This window comes from Miscanthus floridulus, chromosome 7 (genome assembly GCF_019320115.1).
Source record: "Miscanthus floridulus cultivar M001 chromosome 7, ASM1932011v1, whole genome shotgun sequence".
NCBI lineage: Eukaryota > Viridiplantae > Streptophyta > Magnoliopsida > Poales > Poaceae > Miscanthus > Miscanthus floridulus.
Window position 1 is genome coordinate 120,737,728 of NC_089586.1, and position 8,911 is coordinate 120,746,638.

At 42.6% G+C, this 8,911-nt stretch overlaps 1 long non-coding RNA gene and 1 other non-coding gene across 3 annotated transcripts; one reads left to right on the forward strand and one right to left on the reverse strand.

The window, feature by feature from the left end:
* The first annotated feature begins 228 nt into the window (after window positions 1-228).
* LOC136468136 (U1 spliceosomal RNA) lies at window positions 229-382 on the forward strand. The gene has a single exon (XR_010761677.1). It is a non-coding gene; the product is annotated as a U1 spliceosomal RNA (small nuclear RNA).
* Window positions 383-4,466: 4,084 nt separating this feature from the next.
* Window positions 4,467-8,275, reverse strand: LOC136464507 (uncharacterized). 2 transcript variants are annotated; one of them, XR_010761200.1, is made up of 6 exons: window positions 8,004-8,275; window positions 7,650-7,770; window positions 6,363-6,442; window positions 5,929-6,012; window positions 5,759-5,824; window positions 4,467-4,662 (listed from the first exon to the last, which is right to left on the reverse strand). It is a non-coding gene; the product is annotated as an uncharacterized lncRNA (long non-coding RNA). The 2 variants fall into 2 exon arrangements; XR_010761199.1 differs by lacking the exon at window positions 8,004-8,275 and having other exon boundaries at window positions 7,650-7,778.
* Window positions 8,276-8,911: the final 636 nt, after the last annotated feature.

An 8,911-nucleotide genomic window follows, 5' to 3' on the forward strand; every position in this document is an offset into this window, starting at 1 on the left:
ACGCTATTTGTCATACTAATCAAATTGCTCTAGTTGATTTGTAGATTTTTAAATAGACTATTCACCCCCCTCTAACCATATTAGGACCTTTCACCGTCCACGCCCAATCCAACGGAAGCACGACGTCTTGGTTTCTCTCGGAGGCGTAGAGTTTAGTCCCACCTCGGCGACGCAACCAGGTGCAAGCGAACGAGCCCTATATAATTAAGCTCGGACCATCGTTGATCCATACTTACCTGGACGGGGTCGATGGGCGCTCATGAAGGCCCATGGCCTAGATCAGTGGGTGCGCTAGTCTACCATCTCCCCACCTCCAACTGGAGTGGGAGATTGGACGTCATAATTTGTGGTAGAGTGGGGCATACGTTCGCGCGGTTCCTGCCAGTTTTAAGTAATAAAAATGAATAAACAATCAAATTTGTGGTAGAGAGGGGCACACCTTCGCGCGGTCCCTGCCAATTTTAAGTAATAAAAATGAATAAACAGTCAAATTTGTGGTAGAGGGGGGCACACGTTCACACGGTCCCTGCCAGTTATAAGTAATAAAAATGAATAAACAGTCAATGAGGTGCATGACAAGTTCCTACCAGGCTGCCATCAACAGCTTGCAGCTCTGAAGCTGACCAGCTGATAAGTTCTGAAACTGATTTGTTGTGAGAGAAAAATATTATACCATGATAAACCAGGCTGATGGTTCTCTCGGCGACAAATGCTTCCATTTGCAAGCGTGCGTCCCAATACGTACGCTGGCTGATGGTTCTCTCGGCGACAAATGCTTCCATTTGCAAGCGTGCGTCCCAATACGTACGCTGGCTGTTTAGGAGGACTGGCACTTCGAACTTTCGAAGTGACAGGGGAGCCATTTGCAACTCTTAAGGGCTCCTTTGGACATAGGGAAGAAAAATTATGTGAATATGAGAAACATAGGAATATGGTAGGGTTGTAGATAACATAGGAATATGGTAGGGTTGTAGACCGCTCTTTGGATAGGTCATGGGAAAATCATAGGAATCCTAAAGGATTTTTAGCCATAATAAAGTTTTATGTTAACTAGCTGATCAGACATGGCATTTCTTCTAGATACAAGGACCGCCATTATCTAGCAGTAGCAGCACTGAGCTTCTCGTTCTTCATGCACAGGAATTATACCAAGAGCTCGGATGGGATGCTAGGAATCCTTTGGAATCAGCATACAAAGGAGTACATTCCTATAAACACTATTCATGTTTCCTGCGAACCAAACGATAGATAGGAACTAATCCTGCATGAACAGTATTCCTACAAAAAACCTTTACAAAACCTACAAGCCAAAGGAGCCTTAACTAGTTAACTAGCATAGAATTGGTCAGGACTGGAAGATCATCCAAACTTGGAAGATATGCGTGAATGCATATGAGAGTGACATACCTGTTCAGCTGGTATTAAAGTTGGCTGATAAGCCGACCTTGACTGATTTGTTGTGAGAGAAAAATACTGTAGATTCTAGTTGATAAGTTCAAGCGAACAGCCCTTATCAGTCATATTCAGGACTAATTCTACAGTGTGCTGTACTCAGTGTACTGCTGCCTGGGCAGCACGTATGTGCATATATCAGGCTATCGGATACAATGTTTGTGCATATGTTTCTGTCTTTCTGTTTCTGGCATCTTGTCAGTTGTATCTTTCGAACTGTCATCAGAGATCAGAGGGACGGCGATCCTGGCTACTTTGGCGCATCACCAGTCCCAGTGGCTCTGCACTACAAGCTGAGGCGATAGCTTGCCATGACCATGAGGGCCTGAAGCTGGCGTTGGAATGGGCAGTCTCTTTGCAGTTGACCCAGTCTGGCAAATGGTAAATGCCGAAGAGCTTTCATTAACATCGCCATTTGCCAACGGATGAAAGGTCACGGTATACACACATTTACAAAGAGATAAGGACCTGCATGAACCTAAGTCCGGACTGTACTGTGAGTATCATTTCCAGGTAATATTTGGAGCCGGGTTTTGGCACGACCAAATTAAAGCTCCTCGCCACACTGTGGTTCAGATTCAGATTTCGCAATCCATGTGAACGTGATCACGGTAAGTTGAATTCGAACTTCTTGACTCATGGTTAGAATCAGGAATTCAGGATGAAACCAGAGAGTTTTCCTGTTGTTGTATTTAGATTAGAACCGTGTGAACAACAAGAGTGAGATGCAAATAGGTAGAGTGAGATAGACTCTCTTTTTTTTTATAAGGACCGACGTATTAAACCTTAAAACAGAGTACAAAGATTTGGGAACGTTGGTCCCAAAGAACTGATTTGTAGCAACCTAGCTACGACAGGAGAGTCAACATAGTGAGATAGACTGACGGACGAAAGAACGGAGGAGTCATTTTTTTATTTTAATTTAATATATATATCCGGTGTGTATATGTGCACTCTTTTTTTTTGGATGCATTAGAAGAAAGTGCAATTAATAGAATAGCGCACGAAATTAGCTCGGCTATCAAAGCGTTTTATGTGCAAATTGTGCGATGGAAAGCAAATGCCCCGACTCGTATCTGATTGTAATCCTAACTTTTATTATTAATGAAAAAGCACCCTCCTCTCACCGGGAACCCTCCCATGTGCAAATTGAAACGTAGGCCCTGTTCGGCTTACCCTATATTCGGCTTGTTCAGTTTCTTTTTTCAGCTGAAATAGTGTTTTCTCTCACAATAATTCAGCCAGAACAGTGTTTTCAGCCAGTTTCAGCCAAGTTTCAGACCAGCGAACGGGCCGTAGCGTTTTGTTTCTTCTGCTTGAGCATTATGTTTAAGTATATATACAAGGTCTCCTTTCCTATTTCTATTTAGACAGTGGAGGCTAAAAAAAACCCAGCAAACTACCTATCAGACTATCTAAATTTGTTGACCCAACAAATCAGGCTTCCTCGGCGCGGGATGTGGCCATGCCGGCGCAGAAGGCGGCATGCGTTCCTCGGCGCGTTGGCAACCTCTGCACTGGCGTTCCCCGGCCACCTCTGCTCCGGCGTTCCCCGGCGCGCGGGAGGTCTTCCGCGAGCTCCCGACTAACTCTGCTCCAGCCATCTCTGTTCCGTTGAGAACACTGAAGAGGATGACATATGGGACCCACATGTATTCTCTACTATGACTAGTTTGTGTAGTCTGTCTTAGATGGCACTGATAGAGTTGGGAGCAAAATATAGGTACCAAGCAGACAAATAGGTAGTCTATTTTCGATAGTTCTGCTGGAGATGCTCTAAGGTCTCCTACCTGATTTGTTTGAAAAATATATATGTATTAAAATAAATAAAGATTATACACCTTGAAAGCTAGATTATCATGATAAAACCCAAGTTAAGGTTTATCAGGTCGAGCATATATTTTGGCATTGAATTAGATTAGGACGTCATGGATAATTCCGCTCCCAAATAGGCCTGAATGGAAAAACTCGTAACTTGCTAGCTCACTCGACTCGCTTGTTCGTGGCTCGGCTCGAGCTCAACTCGTTTGAATTTCGGTTAACTAGCAAGCCAGCTTGCGAGCCAAGATAATTCAAATGGCGACAATTAAAATAAGTTCATATATCTCTCGGTCTAGCCCAATACAGTAAAACCCTGAACAATACACCAGTCCACTCCCATTAAAAAAACATCCCATCCCCGCCGCCCCCTTCTGCGGAGCCGCACGCGCACGCACCAACACCGCACGGCGCGCCAGTCTACCTCGCCGCACGCAGCTCCTCTCCGTCTCTCCGAAGCTGCACGCTGCCGGGGCAAGCAACAACTCGCCATCTGCCTGGGTTGGACGGCGCCGGTGCAAGCTGCTGCCCGCTAGCTTCCTGGCGTCTCGTGCGGGGGCAGCATGCCCTGTGCTATGGTGCACACCTAGATCCAGCCAATGAAATTACACCATCGACGGTGAGCCTGGACTCGATGGATTGGGGATTAATTTCTTTATTGGATTTTGTATGTATTTTCTTTGGAACGGGGATTAGCGACTATTTTTTATTGGATTCTTATAACGACTAGTATATTGTCTGTGCTAACGCTACGGCGACATTTAGGGTAACTCATATTAAACATTCATTCATCAAACATGGTAAACAACCTATTATTACGAATTTGAAAAATATGGTAAATCTAAATCAATCTATTATACTTGATCAATGGTTATTGTCACCCTTTTGCTACAGCCATTTTCTGGTCACGGCTAGCAGGCCATTGATCTGACCAATTTCATCACGGCCATCTTCTGGTCACGGCTAGCAGGTCCCTCAAAAAAGCATCAATGGCCCCGTTCGCTTCGCTGAAAAAACAAGCCGAAACACTGTTCCGGCTGAATTGTTGTGAGAGAAAAAGCATTGTTCCGACTGAAAAAATAAACTGAAAAAAACGGATTATAAGAGAAGCGAACAGGGCCATTGATCTGACCAATTTCATGAACAATCACGGGTGGCTCATATGGCCAAGATGGGGGACAAACTGATTGTCGGCTTCAGGTTTCATGGAATGCATGTTACAACATGCTTTGTAGTATTTTTTCAAAAGTAAAACAGTGCCAAACAGAGAAGAAACCACCAAGGAGGTTGATGAATTCCATTGCAGAATCTGTTTTCTTTTCTCCAAGTCCAGCACTACGTCGTCCACCACCAACCTCCCTCCTCTCAGAAGTGCCATGTTGGTAGCATTCCCTTTCATAAATTCAAAAATTGAATTTAGCACAATACAAGAATGGAAGTACTATCATAAAAACTGAATCCGTAGTATCAGGATTTTTTTTAAAGGCATGCAAACAATCATGAAGGAACCTAATCGCAAACCAAAAATCACAAAACAAAAAAAAACATGAAGGAACCTAATTACAAGAATGGAAGTACTATCATAAAAAATAAATTCATAGTATCATGATTTTTTTGAAAGACGTGCAAACAATCATGAAAGAACTAATCGCAAAAAAAATCATGAAGGAGCCTAAGCCAGCAAACAAAGGAAATTAGCTAAACATGCAATCATTTAACTCAAGAGAGTGCCTTAACAGAAGGCAACAACTTGCTGTTCGTAACCTCTCAGAAACAAGTCTAAGCATCTCCAAAAATTTTCAAATATCCAGAACTCAAATAATTACTGTCCAAATAGATCTATGGAAAGCTAACCTAAATTGCTCTCCAAAATTTTCATATATACACTCAAATCAACAAAGAAAAGAGACCAACTCACCATGCTTTGCTTCTTAATCGCTGGACCAGGGCACCTATGTCTCATTCACCAAGACAATAACAAACATTTGTCCAGGTGAATTTCTATCTATTGGATAGGCTATGAGTGTGTGTTCGTTGACTGGTCAGCTACTGTTGCTTATTATGCTAAAAAAAGCTACTGTTGCTTATTGAAATAGGCATATACTTTCAGTCAAATGCATGTCAAAATTTTTATGGAATATTATGGCTGCTGCTATATTAGTTCATTGGAACTTAGAAATTGTATTATCTGGCAACTTAGAGATAAAAATCAAAGGCTTAACCAATGCTAGAGAATGTTCAGTAATCCAGACAGGAAACATGCCACACCATTCTAGTTTATTGTTTTGCCCAACTTTATATAAGGAATTACAATCAACAAGAATGCCCCTTGCAATAAGAATGTTTGTTATTCATCTTACAAATATGTGATACCTGAAGGTTTTCTGGTGTCAAAATGGCAACTGTGCTCATACAAAGCTCCAAGAAAACAGCCTATAAATACATGAAGCACGAAGCAGTGAAAAAAAAGATTAGTATCATTACCCACCTTGTATGTTTTTGCGACAAGCTAGATTGATGCCAGTGCTTAAGGGATACAAAGTGTCATCAAGATCTGAAAATGAAATACGAAAAAACATCATTATTTGATTGTACCACAAGATGAAGAAATAAACGCAGCAACAAATTTCTCTGGATTTTTAAGAGCAGGGAACACACCAAACAGCAAGCACTCATTAGTTTGGTCTTTCAAGAATAGCCTCCATTATCAACCTTCAAAATCCGCTCCTTTGGTACACCAACCTTCATAAAAGAACAAATATAGAATCTATCACTCATACTGCAAAGCTACTGCTTATATATAATAAAAAGGGAACAAATATCTTTCTTAGGTCCAGCATCTCCAGTGTTACAAAATATAGCCATTGCATCTCCAGAAGAGTATGCATGCTTTGACAGTTAAAGATGATTAATGAATCAGAAGATTATCTACTCCTGCTTCTACTACAGTTCACTGTTATTGTTACTCCCTGCCTCCCTCCCTCCTTCCCTCACTCCCCTCTAATTGTGCACGGCGCTCTTGTACTCCTAGCCTAGGTTGGCAGTGAAATATGGTTGAAGACATTTATAAACTTTAGATTTAGATAGCTGACCTCATTGTGCCAGATGTTGAATGCTTCATTGTCATCTTCAAAAAACACTAATCCACAACCTTTCTGCAGGTAATCCGTACCTAAATAAAACAGAATGAAAAATATATACTCAAACCTTGTAAAATCAAACAACTAAATACAGATGGGTAAATACAATTCGAGTCTGAAAGTCATGACTCTATTGATCTGGTCGTACAGCGAGTACATCCTCCTGCTCACACCCGCATCCCAAAAGAAAAACACTTTCAGTATAGATAACCTTTTAGACATGACTGAAGTTGCAGAACAAATCAATCAGCTGAAAGGTAAGTACATCTACACACAGCAATGAGAATCACATGTATTATAAATTTAGTGTGCCTGCATTTCTTTTCAACGAATGACATTTCTTCGATATTGATAAGGCACTATCATAACTATAGTAAATTTTAACAACCAGACCCAAAAGGGTCCTTGACCAGGACATATAACCAATCTCTCAAATTGTACAAAGGATGCAGTTGTCAGATTAATATATTGTACATGATACTTGTATCTATCATGCCTTCTGTCAAATCTCATGAGCAAATAAAAGTTGTTCATAACATAAAAAAATAGAGAAAATATTAGTGGCACCAGAGCAGGGTGTACCGTCGTAGTAGGGGACATGGTCAGAAGAGTTTATTGGCACTCATTCCTTTTCTGACTAACGACACTCATGTCGTCATGAGTTTGTAAGGCAAATCAGCAATAAACAAATAGGCATTTGATGAACATAGTGTAATATTGTCGTGTGTTTAGTTGCTTGTTTCTCTAGAAGCAAAGCTAATTAACTGGATGTATTCAGAGATATGACCAACAAAGAAAATAGAGATAGAAATTGAGTCACCATATTATAATATAACTACTATCTCAGTATTTTGCAACATACATCTAGAAAACATGAATAACCATGTAAAATGGCAACCAGCCCATCAGCTTCTTCAACAAAAATAGTGAAGCATTGAAACAACCAGAGATGCCGAGCAACCATGAACCCCGACAAGATGAAATTCATCCATAGGATAAGTAGCCATGAACCCCGACAATTATTGGTAGACAATATAAGGCAATGGTTTAGGGAGGCGAGGTTATTGAGAGTTTTCTGCTTTTGTTTCGATTAACCTAGCGAGGTTATTGATAGTTTTCTGCTTTTGTTTCGATTAACCATAGTCAATTTGGGTAAAAAGTATCCAGTTTATTCTAATATAAATTATTTTACTAAAATATTGCAGCAAATTAATGGAAATGGACATGCCAGAGGCTTACCTCTCAACTTCATCTATTATAGATAGCAGCATCATAGGTGTATCTTGATTGGTAGACTCCGTCAATTTTGATTGGAAAACTAATCCACGTAATGAGAAGGATCAACAAACACATAATACATCTGCTAATAAAATATCATATTAGCACTCAAGTTGTGTTAGATAAGGTAAGGCCATAGGAATCAGATTAATCTATAGTGTAAAACACTGGCAAGCGATGGAGACAAAGACCACTGCATTGTTTACCTGAAAAGGGCATCCGCTGCGTCAAAGGAATCTGACAATTCAAAGATTAATTTACCTAGCAGTTCACTAAACACAAGGGGAGATGGAGGAAGGAAGACGGTTGTCTCACATGGTAGAGGATGTTGATCTCGAGTGGTTGCGTGACGTCGAAAGCGCGTGTCGTCGTGGGCAGTTGTGGCGGCCGCCACCGTGGCCTTGTCCTCCACAAAGCTCAAGCCACCAACGCCCTCCTGAGCCCACGCCGCCGCCTGCTGAGCCTGCGCCGCCACATCCCGCACCGTTGCCGCATCTAGGGCCGGCGTCTGCCGTGCTGGCGGCCGGAGGCCGGCGGCCTCGCCTGGTGGCCGGCGCCCGGCTTGCCCTGGTGGGCGGCGTGGGGAGTGTGGGAGAGGAGGGATATTTAACTTTTTACCACTCTTATAGCCGACGGTACGATTTCAACGGTGGAGAGAAATAAGCTACAAAAATATCATTTTTCTCCCTAGCATGCCACTCACGCAAGCCACGATGGCGCTGAGTCATCAGCCAATGCAAAAAGACAATGCTGCCCTTCCCCTCTTACTTTCGCCTAGGCCACAGATTAAAGAATGGACGGCTCAGGATAGCTGCTGGTTGATATACGTATACTTGTATTTTCAAGACATTTCTTCTTTAATTTTCAAAGGGAAAAAGAGTGCATATGACGTCATCACGATGTCATGGCTAAGAGCAGAGTACGACGTGTGTACGATTCAGGCCAGCGTTCGGCATGCTCGTACGAGGCCGGTGAGGGGCTCCTCAGAGCCATGATCTTCCGCAGCGTGGCGGTGTTCGTGCTTCTGCTCATCGCCCCGCTGTCTTCGACGTTTTCTGCAGGTCGGCCTGCTCCGGAAGCCCACGGCGGAGCACCCCGACTATGCCCTGCCGCCGCAAGCCCTGGGGACCGGGACGCCCTCGTCGACGTATGTGGCAGAACCACCCGAAATAGCGTACTTACGAAGGCGCTCGTCTTCCATCAGACACTAAGCACCCCGAAAG